The 23799-nt window shown below is 48.9% G+C and overlaps 1 protein-coding gene across 1 annotated transcript in view; it reads right to left on the reverse strand.

Moving 5' to 3' along the window:
* Positions 1 to 23799, reverse strand: part of LOC148383787 (RNA binding protein fox-1 homolog 3-like) — a 145203-nt gene that overhangs the window by 27332 nt on the left and 94072 nt on the right. The gene's annotated exons all lie outside the window — the stretch shown is intronic.

Genomic DNA, 23799 nt, shown 5'->3' on the forward strand with positions numbered 1-23799 from the left:
TTTAAGAGCCGACAAACAAGCGGACTCCAGACGAACATCATCTGCAAACACGCAGCTTAGCTCCCCGGTGCAACGCCATGATGAGCCGCGCCGCTAATGCGCTTAACTGTTAGCGGGTGCGCCTGCGTGGCCGAGCGCGCGTGCTAACGAGCTGCCGGAGCGGACGTCCAACTGCGCAAAGGTGGAACAATAACGGCGGATTTCAATAACAAGCAGACGCAATTTCAAGAAAGGCGCGCCAGACGTAACTCTTTGGGCTAAGCGAGGGAATGGCGGGCGGGCGGGCAGCTTTATGACGGCGGCGGGGAAACAATAACGGCAAAACTTGGCCTGCTTTACAAGGCGAGCGGGGACGGCAAGGCGGGAGATAAACGTGTTTTATTCCTCGCCGCAAGCCGGCCGGTCGGGAAGGTGCGTTAGTTTTAATGAGCGCGTGGAGTAACGCCGCGCTGTAAATGTAGCGGAAATAATTTCACGCAGACGTGTCGGCAAACAAAAGGCAGTCGGAAAAAAGCACACATTCGGCCAATTAAGGCGCTGCTCCATTATGGAAATGAAAGGAGGGAAGCCTTGAGAGGTTCAAGCTCCCGAGCAGCCTGGCCTCTTCCTAGCGCTCTCCTAATGCGGGAACTTTTTTTTTTTTTTTTTTTAATCTACCCCTGCGCTCTACTTTGCCGCTCCCTCCAGCTCCGGCCTTATATAACACGCCTTCCTCATTTAAAGGAAGCTCTTGATGTCGGCAAATTTGTTCTTTTCTCAAGCGCAAAAGTGGTCCGAAAAAAAAGGCGATCCGGCTCCGCTGTTCTGACAGCTGCCGGATTTGAAAGCAGCCTCATCATCATCCTCATCAACAACAATAACGAGGGCCAAGGTACAAAAAAAGCTCAACAGCACAAAAACAAAGCGCAAAAACTGGCAAGTGCTGTGGTCTACAAACGGATTTAAAGAGAGACACGAATGCCCCCCCCCCTTAAAAAATCACCCACCAAAAGGCTCGACTGAATCATTGGAGGCCTCTGTAAAGAACCACTTCTCACAGTTCGTCGTGGAGGAAGCCCACTTGAACGTTGAGACTTGCACGACTCCCACATCTGGCCTTCACTCCTTCACCGTTTATGGTCGTGAGTTCTACCAAAGCGGCGACTGGTGTGAGGCGGAGACTGAAAATAAACATGAGTGCCTGGGATGGCCTTGGGCGGCCGCTTTCTTTTCAATTGGACCCGCAGAGTGAAAACACAAGACCAAGTGGAGGAGGAACGCCACTCGAGCGGCTCGGCATCGACTCTTAAAGAGAGCAGCCAGGCGAAAGTGGCGAGGAGGAAAAAAGGGGGGGGGGTGGAGCAGGGCTTGTTAGCTAAACACAAAGTAGGCGCAGGCGCTCGTGTGATCTCGGCTGTCCTCTGATGTACGTGACAAACGAGTTGTCCGACTGGAAGAAGAAGTAGGAGGAGGAGGAGGCCGGTGGAATCGGACGTGGGGGAATTGCGCTCATCCTTGCGCTTGTCGAGATAATCGAGTGTGTGGAAAACGATAGCGGCCAATCTTATTCTTGCTGCTTGTAAAGCCGCAACCAGGCACAAATGGACGCCGGCAACACCTGCCTGCCGGTTGCAAGAAAACAAACCAAAAGAACAGCATCCGATCCGAAAGGACTTTTGCAACTCAAAAAGAGTTGAAGGAACACCGAATGGTGCTTGAACCCCCCCCCCCTCGTGGCCTCCAATATGAGCAAGTGTAGCTTTTATTGATCTCAGACGACAAGCGGCACCGGCCGGCGTCTCACTCGGTGTCAAATTGGATTGGGAAGTGTCACTTAAGGAGATCGCTTCCCAAGTGGACTTTTTATTCTGGGCGAGAGCCGCCACGCAGGTCGGGCGGGCTGCGAGTCCAAGTTCCGCCGGCCGCTAGGTGTTTGCGCTAAAGGCTCGTCTATCTCAGCAGGTGTGAGCGTTTGGCCGCTTGCCAAGCCATCGTGATCCTCTTTAGCGGCGTCGGGAGGCCAAGAGGAGACGGGCAGTGCAAATAGAGAAGCTCTTAGGAGGAACTCATATCGGCAGAGTGGCGCTCTGACTCATGTGCGCGGCTGCAGCGGCGGCGGGTCAGCAGCAAGGCGAAATTCAGCAGGCGACTAATTGCGCCGCTTTGGATCCGGAGGGAAATCACTCAAATGGGAGCGCGCTGATCAATCTGCGCTGCTGCAGCAGGCGGGAGGGAGGAGGAGAGGGGGGAGGGGGCTGCTGATGGAGTGGGCAGCTTTATGGCTCCGGCTCGGCATTTCTCAGCAGAGCTTCTTTTGCCTGCTGTGCAGATCGCATCGAGTTCTCGTAGATCTACGCCAAGGCAGCAAAGAACTTGAGAACTTGCAGATCTGCACACGCTTTGACATTGGGGTGGCGTGCTTGATTGTTGGATGCAAAGTATTTAATCCCCTTAAAGGGTCTTGGGTGTGGTCCGTGGGGGCTCCTTCTGGCTCCAAGGTAATCTGACCCTTGGTTATTTCCTGTGTGAGTCCATTCTTGCCAGGCCGATAATCGCAGCTTGATGGAGTGGACTGCTTTGGACCTATTTCAAATTGGGCCAACACGTCGTTACCAGAACTTTTTTTTAAAAGTGATGCGGTGTCAGAATGTGTTGAGGTGGAAGAAAGTCTGATCAATCGTTCAAAATTTAGCGGCGGGCCACGGTGGACAGACGATTGATTGCTCGGCGCAAAGTTTTTGACAGGGCGGATATCCAATCTGATAATGGGGGCTCGGGTGTGGTCCATGGGGGCTCCCGCTGGCTCCCGCGTAACCCGAAGCCCGCCGTGCCAGTCGGCCTCCGAGGTGTCGTCTCCGAACCGGCCGGGCCAAGAAGCGCAAACGGACAGTTTTGCCGCTCTGCTGTGCAGCCGGCAAATGGCGAGCTCTTCCGTCATTGGATACGGTCACAATTTGTCGATGCAATCGATTATTCTGTGATTTGTTTCCACGGGTCAGTCGACCAGAACATAACGGGGCCCCGTGTATGGGACATTTCAAGATGGGCATCCGTCAGTCGCATCATTCCTGGTGCCTGAATCTGGCAACCGAGGATCCAAGGATGTCAGAAAATGTGACGGGGGAGCTCGGGCACCTTTGTGATGGCTCCCCATTGGCTCCTCATTCAGTTCTTTTCCTTCAAAGTGTGGTTTCTTTTCCAAGACTGAACCTGCCCGTTGACGCAACCCGAGCGCAACTCCAACAACCAGAAAAAATAATTTAGTTTTGCACGGTTAATTGTTGCGGCAAGGAGGCGGTGGCCGATTTCCACAGGCGAGCGGCGACGCTCCGGTCCGTTGTAATTAGGCGGGCCGCGTGATCCAAGCGCAACTCGCCCCCTGATAGACACCAGAGGCGGTGGCTAATTACTAACACCGCCGTTCCAAGGTGAGCCGGGACTTGAGTGCTAGTAAACAACAACACAACACCTCAGGCGGGCTCTCCCTCCTTCCCCAATTACCGCCTGGCGGGAAAAGGGAGACGCACAGAAAAAAAAAGCCAATTTGATGCAAATTCACAGCAGCGATGAAGGCGTGCGCGAGGCTTCCGGCGAACGTTCACGCTCAGAAGAGCAGCCCATTATTGTTTGGTCTCACATTTCCCGCCTTCAAAAAAAAAGTCCCGTCTTTCCATTTTCCACCTCATTTGTGTAGAAATCAATTCACGAGTCGAAACGCCGCCTGTCTTTGCAGTCAATTTCAGCGGCGGCTGCCTGCCCCGCCACCGCCGCCGCCCTCCTCCGCGGGGCTTAATCGTTTTGGTGTGTCACACGCGCTCCATTCCCTCTAACCTGATTTGTCCTCGTTATGGCGGGCGCTTATTTGTGCGCCGGCCTCGGACCGAGAGGTATTAGAAAGAGTTCATTTTCTCCCGTCCCTTGCTGATTTCTTCATTACATGGCTCACACGGAGACGCGAGAGCCGCTCTTAGCGACGGGGCCCTCGCCGCTTAATAAAGACGGGATCACTTTGAACCCGCGTGACACACGTAATGAAGGCCCCGCCGCATCACGGGGATGCATAATGAAATGAAACAAATACGCAAATAAGGCTGCCGACCTTGTGAGGAAGCCATCAGTTCCACGCCATCGGACCGCCTCAGCCCCAACAGCCGATAATTGTCTCTTTTGTTGCGTGCAGTATATTTACATCTGGGACTAATTAGCGCAGAGCCGGTGTCAACGTCTCAGCCGACGTGCGGCTTGTTGTTTTTATTATTATTATTATTAGACACAATGCAGCTTGCATTCACGCTGGGAATCTTTGATTTACTCAAAAATATATATTTAATTAATTGGCTTGTGGGAAAAAGGCCCATCATAAAGACCACGCTGAGAATTTCTTGTCTTTTAGCAAGACACGTTATGCTTGAAAGGAACATCAAAACGCCAAATGTAAAATATGGTTCTGATTGTCAAAGTGAAATCTTTGGCGTGTGGGATTCCCGACGCGACATTCCGTGGCCGCCAAATGAGGGTGACGCCCCTAACACGGCCGCCGAACAGGTGCGACGATTCGTCATTCCTAACTGTGGCGAGACGGGCGGTATTTTTTCTGAAGCGCATCTAATCAGATCTTAATTCCACTTATGAAGATCGGGGAGATAACTTTTGATTCATCACGATGGTTTAATCACCGTCAGCACGCTCTCTCCCGCCCGCCCGCCCTCCTCTTGTTTCCACATCCAGCCGAGAGATGGACGGGAAAGACGGGGAGAAGATATTAACAATATTAATGACCCGTGGTCCTCGTCTCCTTAATGAGAAGGGTTATTAACCGTGATTATCCGTGATGGAGCGCCGGTAATTCCCTGAAAGCTCGAGGAAAACTAGCCCGTAAATCGCCTCGTCTTGACGATTTGACGGCGCGGGAAGAGGCGGGCGGGAGAGCCAGAGGAGACGCCGGAAGGATGCGAGGGATGAGGAAGTGAGCGCGGCAACCAAACACTGGCGGCTAACGAGCGAGCTAACTCAGTGATACTGGCGGAATGCTGAGGCGGCACTCCTACACGCCCACTCCCCGACGCTGCAATTAGAGGAAGGAGGAGTGGGATGGCGGTGTCCGTGGAGTGGAGAGGGACGGACGGGCCTTCCGTTGGTGCTGTCCTGTCCCATCTGCTATTTATCATGGCCGTATCACAAACCGTTTGCTCGACAGTCCAGTCCCATTTGCTACTCTGCATTCTCCCCACACACTTCCCGGAAACTGGAGCCACTGTCTGGCACACTATCCCACTCTTATCTAGCACTGTCCTGTGCCCATCCCTACAACACACTGTGTTACTTCCGACTTTTGTCCTGTCCTAACCTGTCTCAATTGGCATGTGTCCCACCCCACTCACTGCCCTGTCCTATCCAAAACTTGGAAATGGTTTCTGATGACTCATACATGTATCACGTCCTGCCGTATCTTCTTGCCTGACTCGTTACCATCATCCTGTCCTCATGTCCTGTCCCATCCTCTGTTATCATTTTCACACAGCATTGCTGTTCCTGAGGAAAAGGAAAATGGGAAGCTGGTGCGTAAAAGTCAGGCGCAGCAAGACGAACGACTCCCGACCGCAAGTTACGGCGGCGATGATGCTAACGGGCCCATTTGCTCGTTAGACGCTGGCCTTAAAAGCATCTTTGGGAGTTTGGGCACCTCCCGCCTCCTCTTCTTCCTGCCTCTTCTGCTTTTTTTCAAATGACACTGTATCACGGCAACACCTGCCGGGCCCATTCCAGATAATAATCCCGTTCCGACATGCCGCCGCAGCGCTCGCAGCGGCCAAATTGGATTGTTTGCATTAGCGGCCCGCTGAGCGCAGCTCGCTTGCCTGCTCTCTCGCCGGCGCTCTCCCTCTCTCTCTCTCTCTCTCACTGCTTTCTGGCTCTCCCACCTCGGGGGCTTTATTAGATTCAAGCACTCCTTCATAAACAAGCGCTCCTTGTGGCAAAAAGGGTAAACAAGAAAAGAGGAATCAGCTAAATGCGGACAGGCCGGCGCTTTGTGGACACACTCCATTTATTTCCTCCAATCAAAGCCCTTTAATTGGATTGAGGGCCGGCACCTGCTTTACACACCGTCGAGCACGCCATTGATGTGTGCGTGTGTGTGTGTGTGTAATGGGAGGGGGAGGGGCTAAGAGCATGTCTTGCTGCCTCCGTTTTTTTTTTTTACTGTGATCAATTTCAAATCAATAACAGGATTCGTCACCTCCCCCGTGGAGCTTCAAATGAATATTTTACACGCTAAGATGTTTTTCCTTGAGTTTGCTGTTCAAAAGGTTTAAAAAAAAACAAACAAAAAAAAACAGAGGCAATAAACAACCTTGTTAGACTTTCTTTGGGAAACTGCAATCACTATAAAATGTGGTAATACGTATTTTATAGAGTGCAGTCTACATAAAATATGGCAACATTTAGTGGTGGCATTCAGTGAAGCAGAGGTCTTAAATTTCGACTTAAAAAGTCTGCAATGTGGCGTCTTGAAATCTGCGCACACTGCAATCGTTGTGCCGCATTTCATTTAGTTTTCTGCTCGCTTTACTGATTCAAATTAGACGACGCAACTGCAGATGCCTTGTAGTATATTTCATGTATATTTGATGAATGAATGTGGTCATTTGAAAATAGTAAAAGAAAAAGTGATTTATTTATTTATATTTTGACTGTGGCGACATTGATATTTTGCACAAACGTTCACTGACAGATGATTGTTTTTTTTTTTAACATTCGTTGGCGAGACGCCATCTCACAGTAAGAAAATGAGGCCCCAGCTAGCTTCAATATAAACATCACGAGCGCTTCTACGGTAAAGTTCTCACGCCGCTTCAGTTTTCTATCACTTGTGAGATGAGCATAAATCCACAGCAAGTCCGGAATACAAATGCCCATGCAGCAGCTGAAAAAAAAATACAAAGAAAAAAGGAGCGCAGCCATTGCACACAGTAGCACGCCGCCATACGAAAGCGCCCAATGCATCACGCCGCCTCTTGACAGCGCCTTTAGCGCGATGCCGAGGCGGGAGGGGGGAGGGGCCAGGGAGGCCCGACACAGTAAATAAAAATACAATTTCCCCCAGTGACACGGCCATTCTGCTGCAAGCCGTGCTCTAATTATTGCCAGCACTTTGAGCGATGGCTCCGCAACGGCTTCACGTGACCCCTCGTGTGCTTTTAAACAGCTGGCTGGGCCCCTCAGTGAGCCCTGCCCAAAGGTCGCCACAGCGGCCCGACTCGTGACAACGATGTCTGAGATTCAGAACCGGTCAAGCTCAAGCTCAAGAACCCAAGTTAAAAATCAAGTCGAGATCAAACAGGCACAAACATAAACAAAACAGGCACAAAATAATAATTTTAAAAAATCAGCTAAAATTCTTCTTTTCTTTAATGAAAATGTTTTTGTGATTTCTTGTCTTATTTTGTACGGTCTTTGTCAACACAACACACAAAAACAGGTCAAAGGTCAAATTCTGTGAAAAACTGGTTCATAACTCATGATGTCCAAATCATGTCAGGAAGTCAAAAACCAAGTCAAGAACCATCTCAGCCACTGTCAAGATCCAAGTCAAAACCTCATAAGAACCAAGAACTGAGACAAGATGTCCAAAAAAAGTCAAGCGTCGTGTCAACAAAGCACAGTGAAAGCAAGCAATCTAAACATGCTTTTGAGCTGGTGCTTTTCATGTCGACAGAAGTTTTTCTCTCGCTGCACAGCGGGGACGCTGTTTACGTCAACATCGACGTTCAGCGTCTCACATGTAAGAACCAAATTCCAAACCAGATTAAAACGCCTTTGAAAGGCCAACATAAATGTGCTCCTCCTCCTTGCTCGCTAACTTGTTTACTTCTCGTCTCCCTCTTCCCTCCTTCCTCGCTTGCTGTCTGTCTTCCTCGCTGCCTTCCTAACTTCCTTGCGCACCTAACGAGCAACGGCGACGTGTGAGCGGTCCAAAATGAGCGTCAGTGAAGCAACTGAGTGACCGCCATCATTTGTCACACGAGCGCTGACCTGTGAATATTGCATTACGGCAAAGGCGTAGGAGGGAGGGGGTGAGGGGGGACGGGGTTGTTGATGTGTCAAGTCTGAGAGGGAAGCCGGCGGCCGACCTTGCCGTCACAGACATATTCGACAAAAGGGATTCCCAAAGTCAAAAATTACAGCACATGGAAAAAAAGTACTTTTTTTTCTACCACTTTTATTTTTCATCAAATCAAAATATTAAATATTGACCACAAAGAACAGAATGTACAAAAATTGGTCTTTGTTCCTGTGAGCCGTTGTCCTGTGCTTTTCATTTTTTTTCAAATGGATGTATTCTTTTTAGCTCCGTAATAAAATGAAGCGGTTTGGTTGGGAGCAATTCCCTTTCGAGCCCGCCGTGACATCGGTGAGACGCAGCAGAGCGGGAGAAAGAGAAGACGAGCAAAGTGAGAGAAAATCAATCCCGGGGCAAGTCTGATTGATGGGCGGAGTTTTGGACAATTTCACGCGGAGAGCGAGCTAAGCGGAGATGACAGCGGCCATATTGCCCGCCGCAGATTGATACCTGCATTAGAGGCATCAAGCCGAATCACTTAATGCCGCGCAAATCCCGGCCCGACGCACTTTTTATCCAACTGGATGGGATAATTGAGTCAATTAGAAGCGGCGTAATCCGCCGCAGGGATCTTCAAGCAAGGTTTTGGCCAAAGTCTTCATGATGGAAAAAAAAGAAGCTGGAGATTACCAGTCTTTGCCCTCGGCGGCTGGAAAAAAAAAGAAAAGCGGGTATATGACGCACGTTACAGCGGAGCAACATAAACTTGCCGCTCAACTTTGTGTTACTTTCACAAAAAAGTTGCAACTTCTTCAAATAAGTGTCAAAAATCACAGCAACAAGTCAAACAAGTTACGAGACAGCAACGATTGGTCGCTTCCGTCCGCGATAGGACAAACAGCCGTATCACATGACTCGGACCGGATGCCGAGGCGCTGACCCGAGCGGGTTCGTTACGCCTCCGCTTTTGCGGATCCTTTTGCTCGTTGTTGTCGTGGCAACCAGGCAGTCTATCAGAGGTCACGCGTGTTCACTGCAGATAGAAAAAAAAAAACAGGACGGCGGCGCGTTATCGAGTCATGCCAGGCGGCGGGCCGCGGGACGTTAATGGAGCCGAGCCCGGCGCCCGCGCTCGCCTTCCTCGTCTTCGTCTTTAATCAAAAACACAAACGGCTAAATGGGATTCGGCACCTTAAGGTGCACACAAACACATGAATATTAAAGATTCGGCGGAAGAAGGCCTCAAAAGAAAATGTTTGAAAGACTTGTGAAGGGTTAAGATGGAATTTTTCAAACAGGTACAAAATGCAAATCTGACAAATTGGCAGCACAAAAGAAGTCGTGCAAGCAAGTATGTATGTTGCGTCCTCGTGCTCGGCCACACAACGCAACGTCGACACGGCTTGTTTGAGGGGCTGTTTTGTCATGCTGCAGCTCGGCTCGGCTCGCCGCCGTGGCGTTTTTCCGCTTGGCCTTAATCGCTGCGTTAATGGAAAGGAAAAGAAGGAAGGCCGAGCCGCCGACTTATTTGCGCTTCCCCAAATAGCCAGCGGCCGCTTGAGTGCGTTGTTGTCGGCGTGCTGCGGTGGCAACAAAACATTTGTTTTGAGTGGTCTGATTCCACAGCCGCACTCCCGCAACGGCGCAAACGCCCTTTTCTAACTTTGCCTGATTACCAAAATGCTAAATATATGAGTGTATTTTTCAGAGGGGTGGGGGGGAGTTGCAATAGCATCAGAGTTAATTTCTGGGGGAAAAGTTAGAATTGGTAAGAAAAGCAGTGCTTAAACGTGAAGCGTTTGTGTCTTGCGGGTCTTTGCGGCACATCAGCCTCATCAGCGAATGTGCTCCTTTGCCTCCAGCTCAGCAGCCATTGAGGAAAAAAACAAAAAAAAATGTTGGAAACTAACTTGAGCCTCCATGGTATTTAAGGAAAGATTTGGATTCAGAGTGACTCGCTCCGACATTGCCACACGGCACACACAGGCAAAGATAACGAGGAGTCGGCCATGTTGATTGTTTACACAAGCGCGGATGCTGTTTGACATGGTGGCCGCACAAATGAGCTGAAAGTTGCGCGTCGCGTGCTTGCCCCCTCTGCACCCCGCTTTCATCCTCTAATTGCCCCGGCAGGACGAGCACACATGAGCCAATTAGACACGCGTGAGCGCATGAACAGCAAAATAAGACGCACAGTGGATTGAGAAAGTCTACACACCCCTGCTGAAATGGCACGTTTTTATTAAGAAACATCATGTCTAAACTATTTCCACCATTGAAGGCGAACTTTGTAACGACAACTAAATATGAGCTCTTGCCATGAGATTGCAAATGTGCACACACCCTACCAACTTCAGCAGTTACCAGTCACATTACAGCTCCAATTTTAAGTGCCTTCGAGAACACGACCCGTCCCGCAAACGGCGCCTGCTCTTGTTTTGTGGTAACCACAACGTGGACATCAACAGGAAGAGCAAACCAAAGTCGGTTGCACGCCGTATGATTATGCGCCGGCAAGCGGGTCATGTTTTTTGAATCGATGTCTCAAGACGGACACATGCTGACGTGTCCCGCAGGTTTTCTCCCGCCTATCGGGAATCATTCCCGCTGCGTAAACAAGACGCAGAGACGAGCTGGACTCACTCCAGCCTCGCCTCCACTGCATTTTCACTGACCAAAGCTTTTTTTCCCCCTCCTCCCCTCCCCACCTTTTAGCCGATTCAGCCACAAATATTGATCAGGCGCGAGAAGATTGACAGGGGGAAGGAGACGGACAAAAGTATTGGGACGCAAACCAGAAATGAAAGAGGACTTTCAACAGAAGTACTGGGTTGTCAAAAGTAAGTAAAACAAAAAATGGAAGGCCAATTGTCCACCTTCCTGTCTGTCGGCTCCATGCTAATGCTAATGCTAGGTGACATGTGATAGCAAAGTGGTCGCTGCGTCATAATCAGATCATTAGCCAAAAGTTCAGTGACCTCAGCAGGAAGCTCGATGATCCCTGAGCCAAAGGCGGCGCATTAAGGAAACTTCCGCATGAGCGGCTCGGAAGCCCGCGATTACGAGACACGTCACTTTCGTAATACTTGCCAAGCCACGACGTAGCGCAATTAGGTCGATGAGTGGAAGGGAGATGAACTCTGACCGAGCGGGACAAAGCATCGCTAACAATATCTGAAAAATCGCAATAACATTTAAGTGAAGAAATAATAAAATCAAAGATGTAAAAACTTGTTTATGTTTTATTTGTCGAAATTCAATCAAGCCCATTCCAAAAACGTTTTCATGCGAATAACGGCAACAGCTGTTGACGGTGACGTAAATGCTCGGCGGGCCGAATTAAAGGCCGCGGGTCAGACTTTGCCCACCGCTGGTTTACACTCTATCAAATATTCATCTGCTAAGTGCTGCAGCCGTTTGCCTTTTGAGAGCTTCATGCATTGTTTAGGCAGGAGCAGCACATCGACGAGGAGGAAAGAGGATTAGGAGAAAGGAGGAGATGGCGGAGGAAGAATAACAGAGCAGACAAGGAAGAGGAGGAACGCCGAGAAGACCGACGGAGGAGGAGGAAACAGAAGAGGAGCAGGAAGAAAACAATGAGGAGGAGGATGAGAAAGAGGGGATTAGCGAGATGGAAGCGGGAGGATGTGTAGAATGAGGAAGAGAAGGATCAGCGAGAGGATTAGCAAGAAGATGTAAGAGGAGGAGAAGGAGCTGGAAGCAGAAAGAACTAAGAGAGAAAAAGATAAGGAGAAGGAGGAAGAGCAGAAGATGGGGAAGCGCAAGATGAAGGCGACGTGAGGAAGTAGAGGAAAATGGAGGAAGAGGAGGAAGCAGAATGAGGGAAGAGGAGCAGAAATGGAGGAAGGCGAGGGTGGTGCTTTGACGAATTCTAAAAAGGCAAAAAGAGGCCAAGCGGGCAGCCAAAGTTCGTACGCCAACAGGGCGGCTCCGCGTTACCTGCTTGCTTTTTTTTTTTTAATTGCAAGCTGTCAAGGAAGCACTTGCGCAAGGCACCTCTGCGCCGTCCTGGGGGAGCCGGCGCCGCTTTTAGCCCAGGCGGCAGATGGCGAGCGGAACGCCATCCCTCCTTTGGGGGACTCGCTGGCGACAAGTCGACTCTTTAAAGAGCCACGTTAGGGAGGAAGCGTTTTGCCGTGCTAGCGTCCGACCGCCCGACGCGCCTCAAAGTGACGAATAGCTCGCCCCCACCGTGCTTTCATTTCACGTTTGCTGCAGGGGGTTCGGCAAAATGCTCGCAGCTGGCAAACTACAACTTTACAACCGCATCTATTTAGCGCAGTCCAAGACAAAAAAAACAAAACCGGAACAGAAATCGGTGGTGAAAGACACCTACGGTAGTTTCTTTGCTAGTACAAAATTCTAACATTGCTCACATCCAAACTAACTCGTGTAGGCCATTCTATTTGAAGTAAGTTTACAATAGAACAAATTAAATAAAAATATTGTAAAAATATTTGTGGGTTCTCGACTCCACCTTTCAAATTCTGCTTCTTTCAAATTCACAAAATGGAGTCTTGAAAACTGTTTACATAGATGTATAGTTCAGTAAGATGCGCCGTCCTGAACATCACTTGCGGATATTCTCCATTTTTTCTTTTTTTTTTTTTTACTTTGACCTCTTTAGCGTACCCATGATATCATTTTGCGAGGGTGGGGGGCGTGGCCTGTCTGCATGCATAATGAATGACACCTATAGTACTGCGGCCATTATCAATGTATGAGTATGAACGCAAGCTCTGCCCTCCTCGTCTTCCTCCTCCTTAGTGGCCACTTTCCATGGCCACGCCCGAGCTCGTCCGCCCGGCTCTCGTCGTGTTCTTCAGCCGAACCCGCTGAAACTTTCATGAGGCCCGTCGAATGTATGGATCTAATTGTTCACGTCGCACATGAAGCTGTCACTTCAGCTCAACATAAAAGCCGCGTCGTGTAAAATCCACGGCGGCCCAACACTTGTGGTTCGGAAGCTATTCAAGCCGCCGAGTGCTTCATCCCCCTCCCGGAAGCGTCCACCATGGGGGACGGCGTGGGGGGCGATTGTAAGAGGAGCCAAAAATCAATGGCGGGCCGATTGTAACGCGGCTCGGCTCGGCGGGGAATTAGCGGCCCCCGTCGCCGTATCGGGTTCGCGGCCGGAGAGGAAAAGGAGCCTTGAAAAGCTGAAACGTGAGGCAACTCGTTGCGCTTGATGAGGAAATTGGCCAAATGCGTTTTTGTTTACGGCCGCTCAAAAGCTCACAGGCGTCGGAAGGCGGGAGGCGAGAGGCTGTGGGCTCCATTATCCCGCCGTCTTCTCTCCTGCATCCGAGATGAAAAGAACGCCCTGAGCGCACTCATGTTTCACTCTCACATCGCGCTAATGAACATCAAGTTCACCTAGCCTAGTGCTTCTCAAACCTTTTTATCACCTCCAAAAAGCTTTAAGTGCCGCTGTCACAACCAACAACAAAATACACTCGCTCAACACCTACGAGACGTCCCTCAAAATCATTTTTCATATCATCATTAAGCACACTTTGAACATGAAGTCAGTGCTTCAATGTGGGAAACAAATTACGATTGAACCAAAGATGATTATATTATGATCAATGGAAGTTCTGAGTCAGATTAAATGTGGGGTCCCACAAGAGTCATTCCTTGGACCACTTTTATTCCGTCTGTACATGTTACTCAAATGCTTCAGAACGTCAATGTTGATGATAAATTAAAATTAAAAACTGCATGAACACAAACTTCAGCTACACCTAAACAAAATGGAGGTAACTTCAACAATAGATGTTCAGCTTTTGTTTTCTTTTTTCACTTGTAACAAATCAGAATTAGGTCATTTGAAGAAATGCTCAAACTAGAATGGTTGGTTAAATTATTTGGGATTTATTGCATGCTAATTCAATAACAAAATCTGAAACATGAATTGAAAAATCCGCTAAATTTGAACATTTTGCCCATGAAGCATTTACTTGTACATTATTCCCTCACACTGAGACATCTCTCTTAAGATTGTTAAACTTAGTACACCTAGACACACACGCGCTCCCAGCATGTACAAAAAAAAAAAAGCTCGGTGCTCGGGCCTGATCACGCTGCCGCCGAGCACGCAGCTGCGTACGGCAACTTCCATTCGAATTAAACGGGAACAGAAGAGCCCATTAAAGTCATTTACATACATGGCGGGTGCGCGGCGGGGGTGCGCACGCGCTGCACACATTAGCACTTGAAAGCGCACATCCCGCTGCAGCGCGGCTATATAGAACCATGTATTATTTATCAGACGCACATCAAAAAAGGAGAGTTTGCGTGACGATGGACGCTGGAAGCAGGAAGTCTGACAACTTTGCCAAGAATCCTCCCCAGTGACCACGTTGCCGCCCCGCCCCGCTTAAGACGTGCAAAAACAACAAATTGCCCGTTTCAAAAACACCATCGACACTTTTGCTGGTCGTCATGAGCATGCCAAAGCAGCAGGGGGTGCTATGGATTTTAGTGAGGAATGCAAGTGATGAAGTGGTGCCTGGATGAGTGAAAATACATCTTTGTGGAATTACGTACGTACATGAGAAACCAAAATAGGTTAATTTTATCCAGACTAAAGCAGAGCTCGAAACACCTGCAAACAATCTTGAAATGTTGGAGGGAAAAAATGCACAACGTCTTCTTTAACATTCCAAACGAGAGCCAGAGAGAAAATGTGAAAGCAAAACGCTTGTGGGGGGATATGAGATGAAGACGTTGCCTCTTCATCCTCGCCTCCCGAGAGCGAGCGCTCGGGAGCTGCGGGAGTCGGCGTGTCAGTCGGAAAGCGAGACGTGATATTCCCCCGCGAGGCGTTCGGGTCGCACTCCCTGCTGTGTGCTTCCAAGTGAGCGAGTGTGAGTGTCTGTGTGTGTGTGTGTGATGAGGTTTTGTCCCCACGGATTCCTGCGGACATTTTGGGTGTTTGATAAATCCCAAATGTTTTAATCGTGCTCTGACCTTGATGAAACAAGCCGGCGTCGTTTATCAATTAGGTGGGCACCAAAAGGGGGACGACGGGGGGAGGAAGAGCCTCTGAGGACGAGAGGATCCCCCCCCCCCAAGCCCCCGCTGCCTTTTTTTCCCTCCGCGTTCCAGAACATTTTATTCCATCTCTTAGAAAATAATCTTGACTCACATTGCAGACGGTTGCTCCGTAATATGCAAGTGTACGTTATTTTGCAGATTTTTTTAGCTTTCGTTTTTTTATTTATGGAAAACTAATTTAAAGTTGTGCGCCGGAGTTGTGTACCAGGTTGGGCCACAACATGCCAAACTCCAGTGGAATGATTAAGAGCAAGAAGAAGAGGCAGAGAAGGTCATATATACAAGACTAGTTGACTGTTTCGGGGCACCTTTTTTTTCTGGTTCTACTCATGAGAACTTCATCTGCCAATTTTCATGTCGTTGAGTGGAGTCAGGTTTGGAAGCTGGATTTTCGAATCATTCAAAGAAACCTTGAAAATGGCCTAAAATGGCCGCTTCAAAGCAAAACGTCAAACGTCTGGTGGAGGTGCATGACTCTAAATTCAGACTACAAATGGATAATTGGTTAAAAATACACGAATGATGTCCTGCCCAGCGCTATAACGGGGCGATGACGTGGGAGGAAGAGGATGTGAGGACGAAGGTGGATTTTCCCATTTTTTTCCACCCCGTGGAACGTTTCCCCCCAGTGATTCCGTATAGAAAATAATCCTTCTCGTGCGCCGCTTGCCAAGTCAAACATTCCAAAGGGAGCGTAAACAAGCGTCTGACCGCTAATCTGCACGTGGGCGTCGCGTGTTTTGCTGTTCGGCGCCGCATCCCAAGAGAATGCGGTCTCCGCGACGGGCTGTTGCGGCAGGGGATTTGTTGCCGGGCGGAAGAGATTTACTGACGGCCTATTGTCAGCCGGGCGGGGATCTTAAAGGCGTTTGTTCGTGTTTTACACGGTGCGTTGCGATCTTAAAACGCTGCCGCTGAGCGGGAGGCGATACGCCATACAAAACCCGCGCTAGCCCAAAAAAAATCTCGCTGAATCTTAGCCTTGAGTGAAAACATGAAGGCAAATATTAAAAGGGCAAATCAACTGTCAAGTCAACATAGATTCGTAAACAGGAAGTAAATGTTTTTCTGGATGATGTCATTAATATTTGGTGAAAGCGTTTTGCTCCTTAAGCAGGCCGACACCGACGCCGCAAACACCAGGCCGCAGATTGACTTGGCCGTCAGCAACCGCTCGTGAGCGACCGCTCATGTGTGAACGGCGCCCACCCCCTCCATTGTGAGCGTGGGGGAAGGGGGGCTCACTATGCACTGCCCCCCAGGTCCCTGCAGCATTTTACAGTCTGTTTAACTTCAGAAATCACCATGTCCCACTTTTGCAACCCCGGCGCCGTTTGCTGATCTCGTCCGGTCTTTCTCGCGGGCCTGCTCCGGGCTAACAACTTTGCTGGCAAAAAGTAAAAGTATTCAAGTATTTGGGTAAAAAGTAAAATGGAGGGGAGGAGCGATGGTGTGTGAAGTGCTACTGGCTGGTCCCACTTTGAGAATCGGATCAAGTGTTTCATTCCGCCGACGTGAGGCTAATCTTTGATCTGTGGTGCTCCGGCGCGGGCCCGATTATTTACGGCGCCGTTTCAAAAGGTTCTGCTGATCTCACTCGGGTCTTATCGTTGCGCGCTGACAAGAAAAAGTGACTTTGGGAGCACCCACAGCCAAAAAGATCCGCAGATTAGATGCCGTCCGAGTCGGAGGTGGACCGGCCCGAAGGATTTGAGGAGTCAGGAAAGCCGCGGCACCCCCCCAGCCCCCCCCCCCCCCCCCCACTGCTTGGTACCGCAAATGTGACTGGCCTCAAAGTGCTGACTGGCTCACAGTCCATTGAGTTTGTGCTCCTTATCAAATTACAGCCACCTCAATAACCTGCGAGCTGCAGCACGCTGCCAGAAATGAGGTTTTCTTCATAGCCGCCATGCTGCTTCTTTCTTTCCACGCTCACATTTTTCTCATCCATCCATCCATCCATCCATCCATCCATCCATCCATCCATCCATCCATCCATCCATCCATCCATCCATCCATCCATCCATCCATCCATCCATCCATCCATCCATCCATCCATCCATCCATCCATCCATACCGCTTCCCCGGCATGCTGGAGCCTATCCCAGTAGTCATCGGGCAGTAGGCGGGGGACACCCTGAACTGGTTGCCAGCCAATCGTAGGGCACACAGAGACGAACAACCATTCGCACTCGCACTCACACGTAGGGGCATATTTGGAGTGCTCAATCAGCCTACCAAGCATTGTTTTTGGGATGTGGGAGGAAACCAGAGTGCCTGGAAAAAAACCCACATGGGCACGGAGAGAACATGTAAACTCCACACAGGGAGGGCTGGAGGTGTAGAACCCGCACCCTCCTAACTGTGTGGCGGTCATGCTAACCAGTGCGCCACTGTGCCTCAAAAAAAACAAAAAAAAAAAAACAAGGAAGGGTATGCGGATGCGAATGTTTTGTAATTTGGAGCACTGGAAAGGCCGGAGGAAGGGGGGGAGGGTGTTGAACAACGAATTTGCGAGCTCTCGACATAGTAAGAAAGTCACAAAACGTCCAGATGGCCATCGCCTTCCGGGAGTGTTGACATTTTTTTTCTTTAACTTCCAGTCCAACAACTGCTCAGCCACCCGAGTCCACCTGGACCCGAGTCCTGAGCTGCTGTCATCTTCCTTTGCCACGGAAAATCACACCGCCCTCTTTCCCCAGTCACCTGCAAACACCCCCCCTCCCCACTTCGCCACAACCCCCTCGTCACACTTTGAGGCGTCCACACCGGGTCATCCGTCTCATTTTGCCGGCGTTATTACAGAGTCCGAACGAGAAGGCTCATCGCGAGTCATCCGGCCAGACAGCTGATGGATGTCACCTCGCCTTCCCGGCAGACGAGCGCCGACCGAGGCTCCCGAGTAAATAAGACCCCCCCCACCTCCACATACAAGTAATCCATCTCCTCCCGGAAGGTGAGTTTACCTCCCTTTTGACGACTAATTGATTCATTTTCAAGCTCACTGTTGAGTCCCGGGATACGCGGCCGGGTGAACCAACTTCAAGTCAATAACGCAGAATTGTTGACAGTAACAAAACATTTTTCACTCAAGATTGCCATAAAAATTCAAACCTAAAAACATTGGAATTTTGCTGATAGTTAGCATTGGCAAACATCACATTAGCATGATGAACAAACCGTCATCCGTTTAAAGCAAATTTGAAAACTTAAATTAGCACTCAGGTCATTAGCTACCTGTTAGCAGTGTTGGCATTTAACCCCAGGATAGGTTTAAAACTAAATAAAGCCCACCCTCCAATTCCTCCTGCTGTGACTTTGCACCCTTTGACAAGAAAGTGATTCATCTCTGTGCTTGTAATTGCATCGCTGTTAATGCATGCAAATGGCGGCTCATGATGCGTTTATGGGAATTTGTGCAACTGCCCCCCCCCACTGTACCCCCACCTCCACTATCGCACCTAGCGTGAATTAACATCAATATTTATCTTACCTCTATTACTCAATTCTTGCTTCATTCAGATGCTAATTGCTGCTATTAGTTTGAAATGTGCAAAATGAGGGGCAGGGGTGAGTAGTTCTGGAATGTGTGGCGTGTCGCCCCGGTGCCCATGCTGAATGGGTGGGGGGGGGATAATGTAATAGAAGCAAAGCGGTCGACACGAGTGCGTAAAACAAGCAAAACAAAATACGGCCGTTGATCGGAACAATAAAAATAACGTAAAACTATTTCTATAGCATCAATACAAAATAAATAAATAAATAAATACATAAATAAATAATAAAATAAATAAAGCAAAAAGGACTTGCAAATCTACTCAAATAAATATTTAGTTGATTTTAAATATATTGAACTGATTGCATTGCAAAAGGTTTAAATCACAAAGTAAACAAACATTCTGTCAAGAATCAATTCACTTAGTTTAACATCGAATTGAATCACATCCATTTAAAATAAATAATTTAAATAATTTCAGATATTTTCTCAAGGAAGTAACCAAAGTGTTGTCACAGGACACTTGGCCCGTCAATCAAAGCTCAAACTGCCTCTGAATGACACGATCACATTCATTTCTTTGTGAGAGTGTTTGTGTGTGTTTATTAATTAGCGGATGTTAATCAGTGTGCCGTAATTAGCGGGAACGTGTGTTAATTAATGAACATAGTGTGTTCATTAAAGCGTGTGTACTAAATGTGTGTGAGCGTGCGGTAATTAATGAAAAGTGTGCGACAGCATGTGTGCAGGTGTGCTCTCGTCGTCCATGTTGAAATGTTGACGTGTTTTTAAAGGCTAAGTTTGTGGAGAAATGTGCATTTCCTTCTTTTCCCGCATTCCATGCTCGTACAAAACACTCACATCAGCTTACGCGACTAAAATGAAAGCAAATTGAAAAAAAAATTGAAGCTGTTTTATGACAAGTTTAGATGTGGTATTGAGCTAATAGGAATGGCCCGACCACTAATGAAAGTTATTTGAAAAAAAAGATAGCGGAGTCATTGGTGTGGTTTAAGTGAGGCCGTTGCCGCTACCCACCAAGCGACAGGGCGAGCTCTTGAAGGACGACGACGCAGTTTTCACAGCATAATCTTCACAGCTGCGCCGCCAAGCAATAATTGGTCTCACGCTGTTCACGCCACGCGTTTGCAACGTTAGCCCGAGATTACGCAAAATACAAAACCTCAGGACGCATCGTAGCAAAAAAAAGCGAGGGAAGGGGGGAAAGGTTTGACTGTGTTGTAGTTGCGGTATCACCAATCCCGCCCGCGGCCCGCGAGGGCCATTGGAGCGTGGCGAGGAAGAGGAGGATGAGGAAGACGAGGACGTCCCCTGAGCCATGTGAAATGAGCCGTAGGAGGGAAACAAATAAAAGGAAAAGCTGCAAGCGGCCATTGACAGGCCCTCCGCGTCACCTTTTTCATGGCCAATCATCAAACTTTGACGACTAGAAAGAAAAACTTTCAGAATTTTGTCGAGGTCGCTGGCTTGCATTGCAGCTCATTTCGCCAGTGCCAATTAGCCAACGTTCTCGCGCTGGAATTCGCTTCAAAACAAAATGGCTGACTTCCTGTTCAATTTTGGGCATGGCTCCCTGAGACTGATCTACTTCTTTTTTTCTTAGGTGTCGACAATCCGATGAGATGACGCCTTTTGCTGTCCGAAAAAGCTGCACTTTGGCGCTAATTGCCACACGATGTGCACCAGTTTAGCAGGCGTGCTAATTAAAACCTGCGCCATGTGGAGGGGGGCGGGGGCGTCTTTATGGGCGGAGGTGAGGATATTTTGCACGAGTGGAAGTGTATTAGCGCGGCGCATGCTAATTGAGACGACGGCAGGCAGTTGGCGCGGCGCTCCGGGGGGCTCGCACGGCGCTGAGATGTTTAGCATTATCGGCTAAGTGGAGATATGCACGCGTCGATGCGCCGAGTTGAGTCGCAACGCCGACGGAATGCAAAGCGCGCGGGACTCAATTCACATCACATGTCTTCAAAGACTGCATGGCTTCTATTGGCCAACGTATATATTTTGAATGAAACTAAGCTCCCGCCAGGCGCTGTTTTCGTTTTAAAAATTCAAAATGTAAGAAAAGATTAGATATCCCATTTCAAGTCATAAAATGTAAAAATAAGAAAATATATCATGCATCGTTTTAATGACAATTATCGATGAATGCAAATGCCATATCATTGAGGTTAAATGTTACAAGATAGACTTAATTTTTTTAGGCATCAAAAAAGGTTAATCACTTAAATGTAAAAAAAAAAAAAAAAGACAATTTTTATTGGATTTCTCAATTCAATTTGTAAATTTTTATGTTGCAAGAAATACTTTTGGAATATTTTTGGTTTTTCTTTTTTAAATTAAAAATTGGTAAAAAATGGTAAAATGGTTTTTTGCCACTGAAAGTTCGAGCTCCCACTTTATGTTTTCCTGAGTATGTTGAGCTGCTTAGCATATGACAACCTACAGCACGTGAATTGGGTGTAGCATGTTTCCAAAACACAAGCTCTGGTGCGCGGCCCTTTTTCTTTTGGGAGCTTCAACACCTCCCATCCTAAACACACACACGCACGCACGCACGCACGCACGCACGCACGCACGCACGCACGCACGCACGCACGCACGCACACACACACACACACACACACACACACACACACACAAATGTGTTTGTGGCATTGTCGCGCACAGGCAACAAATGTAATTCTGTTCAATTTGTAAAGGTCTACGATGTAAGACGGTGGCGGCGGAGGTGGCGGTAGCCTTCAGGGTGGGGGTGGAGGGGGGGTTGGTAGAAAAAGGAACTCCAGTCGCTTGCTCACACAGCAAATGAAATTTCCAAATCCAAACGACTTAGCTGTGATTTACAATTCTCCCTCCGGGGCGGCGACAAGCGAGAAAACATTTCAATCAGGCGCGCCGCCACAGCCGCAGCCTCAGCCCTATTTTTTTCTTTTTTTAGCTCCGTGAAACAGCTGTTTAAGAGGACAAACCTAGTCGACCTGGACAAAAAACCCGCAAAGACAGTGGTGTGATTGGGTACAAGCTTTTCAAACAAGATTAAACGTGGGAGAAAACAGGTGGAAAAGCGCTTTCCTATTTGGATACTGTTTTTAAAAATGAAAAAATTGTGATGATTCTTCAAAAGCCCTCCACAAAATAGCTTTTCTTTTCTTGGACATTCTAACGTTTTGCATACGATGCATTTCATTGCAACAAAATCATTTAGCTAGGTGCTAGCTTAGCTTTTAAAGATAAAGTGACACACCGTTGAACTGCGATTTTCGGAGACGTGAGTGAAGTGCAGGGAGCTGGGGGCTTGATTTGAAACATGGGCCTTTTGTTCAATAAGTAAAGTGTGCCACGTCTTGGCCGAGAATTGGACTCTTCGGCAGTAGATTGAAACAGAATCAGCTGCAATGCGTTAACCCTTTTCCCAGCGGGATCCCGCGACGGGCTCGCTGGGGGGTGGAGGGGGGTTAGCGAGTCCTATTTGGAGGGCCGACGAGGCTCGGGCTCATTCCTCAAACTCATCTCCAGCGCAGCCGGGCGGCGCTAACGAGAACCCGCGTAGCGACAAAAAGCCATTAGGCCTCCCCCGGATGCCGCCACCATTTACAGCTGTCAATAGCGCGGCTCCGTCTGTCGTAATTGCCCCCCAGGAAAGAAGGGACGGCGTGCTTAGCGGGGCCTCGCGAGACCGCCGGCCCCTTCACTATCCAAAGTCGTTTCGGTTCTCCGGTGGGGGTGCGGGATCAAGGCCAGCGTTGTGTCTTGCTTCTAACCATCAGGAAAAAATAAGAGGGAGGTGTTAGAAGCGGGGAGGAAAATTCCAGAAGGGATGAACGACAGACTATTCCTCAATTTAAAAAAGGACATTACATTCCAAGTTGTGGTTTGTTCAAGAACCAAAACTTAGGCTTTGCAGATTTCGGAAGTTACGGTTTCCAGACGTTAGGAATTCTGGACATTATGGATTATGGTGGCGGTAAACATTAAGCACTGCTTCAAGGAATACGTAACCCCCCCCTCCCTCCACTTGCCACCGAGAGAGAATAGCTTTACGAGCGCCGCCATATGCGGGCCCCGCGCCGGCTAAACGGCCAACGCCATAGACGCCATCTTTTTACGGCCCTGCAGACGGCGACTAACTAGCATCTGCGCAACCCCCGCGCTGCCCCGCCACCGCTTGGCTCGTAAAATTATGCCCACGTTGCAAATCCTGCAAGTGGCTCACCGTGGCAGAATCCAGAGCATCGGTAATCTGTAACACGCCCCACCAAACATCTGGTAACCGGCATTAGCTACCTTGAAGACGTTTCTCGGCCCACCATTTTGTGTCGATACCTTTCACACAGTCAGCTACATTTATGCTAATCATGTGATCATGCCCGATGTGGCTACACTCAGCGTGATAATAAGAGCAAGAAGAAGCGACTTGACACAAGGCGTCATTAGGAATACAAACAAAGTGCCACGCAGATAACGACACCCGCCTCCCCGCTTGTACTGTACGTTCTCCACGCCGTCGCATCGCGCAAGTGAGGGAGGAAGGGAGGGAATGAGGGAGCGGGAGACGCTGGGGGGCTCGCAGCAGACGGCATCCCAGGAATGAAAAGCGGTGAGCGTGGGGAGCGGTCGGGGAACGCCGAGTGTGACTCACAGGGATGTTTCCCGTTTTGCGGCGCAGCAAGGATTCTCTGCCAAAAGGAGAGGAAGAAAAAAAACTGCCAGACGCCGCCGGAGACGATGACGCATAGGAAGTTGCGGCTTGCTTTCTTTGAAAAGGAAAGAAGGAAGGAAGGACGATGTAAGCAACTTCCTTGCTTCCTTCAATGTTCGGATTTCATCAACGGAGATACCTCAAGTGTGGTGGCGAGGCGGGAAATTCCCTGCTACGCTACGCCACCCTTCGGAATCTCCTTCTTATGCAAAATGATCAGGTAGGTTGAACGGAGAATTCCAAATGAGGAAGCAGCAGCCGACCAGATTCGTAAAGCAGGAGGAATAACGCAAAGCGTCCTCAAGACAACACCCAACTCCTCGTTATGCCACCTGTCGGAGTCTTTAAGTTAGGAAAAAAAAGAAACGAGTACATGGAAAATCAAAACAAAATTGAACAGTCTACAAAGCAACAAGTAAAATGCACCAAACTCCTCATGATGCCACCTTTGGGAAG

This window comes from Syngnathus floridae, chromosome 17 (assembly GCF_059516105.1).
Source record: "Syngnathus floridae isolate MCC-2025c chromosome 17, RoL_Sflo_1.0, whole genome shotgun sequence".
In the NCBI taxonomy this organism is placed as follows: domain Eukaryota; kingdom Metazoa; phylum Chordata; class Actinopteri; order Syngnathiformes; family Syngnathidae; genus Syngnathus; species Syngnathus floridae.